A 1,982-nucleotide genomic window follows, 5' to 3' on the forward strand; every position below is an offset into this window, starting at 1 on the left:
GAATAAAATAATTCCGTCGACGTCGTGTCGCATTCTATTATGCATCGAGGATGAATGTCTCGTATTGAATCCATTAAATTTTTCTCTTTTATTAGGAGGCCTGTCAACGGCATTGGCCGTATTTGCCAGTTACACAACAGTCCAACGTCAATTTATTGAACGCAATGAACAAGTGCACTCATGCAATACTCTAGGACACTGACGTATCATTCAGCCTGTCATTGATGAACCTGGCGACAGACACTCGGGGAAAACTACTTGTCCATTGATGGGTTCAAGTGGAAAACTTCAGACATTTTCTCATTCATTTTTCTTTTTACAAAAATCCTTTTTCGCCTCAGCATATCCCATAAAAATTATTTTTAATAATCATAATAATCATAATAATAAATCTCATGGCATTTGCATATATTTTTTAATTCTCCGAGAAATTACAGGCAATTGAAAAAATTGCGGGAGAATTCAAAAATAATTCCCATTTTTTAATCTAAAAAATTTTCGATTTAAAAAAAACGAAAGATTTTTTTTCTAGCCAATTAAATTGCCCGCAGGAGTCTCTTGATATTCTTCAAAAAACCTACGAAAATCAATAATTATTTGCCCTCGTATTTATTTATAAAAATTCGTTTAAAAAATTGCACCTCTCGGTGCCGAATCAATAATAATTCAAATTAAATTAATGGAATAAGAAAATTTATATCTATTTTTGGTTTTTACGTGCAAAAATATAGATAAAAAATTTCCAATGCAAATATTCCGTGCGATCTATTCTGAGAACTCCTATCAGAACAAATCAGTGTGGACTAAAAAATTCAGTGTCAACCGCATGTGGGGCTCGACCAATGACAGCGATGCAGGAAGTTGTCGTAAATCGCGAATGATTGAATAAAAAAAACAGTTCAATTGTCCCCGAGGCTCCAGTTTTATTGCATATAATTTCACTCATCGCATTAAATAAATGTGAAAAGAGTCTCATGAATGCGAGTGCGTCACGAGATTCTTGGGAGATGGATCTGATCAGATAGTCAACTGCGTCTTGGGAATGGGCGAATTTCAGACAGAATGGATATAAACGTTTGATCCGAAAATAAATTGAACACACCTCCTCCGAGAATCCAATCACTGGGGTCTGCACCTGAGTTTAGAATATCTCGAGAGCACGTGTCGAGAGAACACGAGATGCCCAAAAAAAATTTATTTTTCCCCGAGAAATATAAAAAAAGGAAATAATTATTCCTCGACAGTAATGCATTGAACATTTTTTTCAAATGATTACAATAATTTATAATTTTTTTTTACGATTTTTTTTATAAGATTTTTTTTTTAAGAATTTGAAATGAATAGCCGAAGAGTTTTCAGTTATTCGCATTATTCTGGCATTTGAATTTCCCACGGGAGTGCGCGTTGCGCGCGTCGAATTCAAATTTCCCGCGTGAAATATGAACATCGAGATATTCGAGATATTCTCTCGATTTTCTCAGACAGGAAAATTTTCCAATTAAATGAATTCAATATTGAATTGAAAACAATTCAAATCAATAATTAATAATAATTACCATAATATCTGAATAAAAATTAAATGATCGAATAAACTACTGATGTTATTAATTCTTCAACAGTCGACGTTTCGCTCGCGTCAATATATTCCCGACCAGAATTATTTCTGGGAATTTCGATAATTTATAATTATTATATAATTAATTTAATAGTTACTCACCCCATGTCGAACAGGAACGGTAGTTTCTCGGGTGTAAATAGGGGCATCCAGATCACTTACACTACTGCTCATACTTGGGGCCCGGGAATTATCTCTACCCAGAGGTACAGATAATTGGGACCCCAGGGTGGGCCTCAGGGGGTGGGACTCCGCGATGAAGCCCTCGCCGAAGTCGTCGTCGTCGCGGTCCATCGTAACCAGTTGAAAACTGACTGCAATTTAGATATCGTTAAACATATTTACACAATTTAAAAAATTCTTGAAA

Source organism: Fopius arisanus, unplaced genomic scaffold, assembly GCF_000806365.1.
Source record: "Fopius arisanus strain USDA-PBARC FA_bdor unplaced genomic scaffold, ASM80636v1 scaffold00002, whole genome shotgun sequence".
In the NCBI taxonomy this organism is placed as follows: domain Eukaryota; kingdom Metazoa; phylum Arthropoda; class Insecta; order Hymenoptera; family Braconidae; genus Fopius; species Fopius arisanus.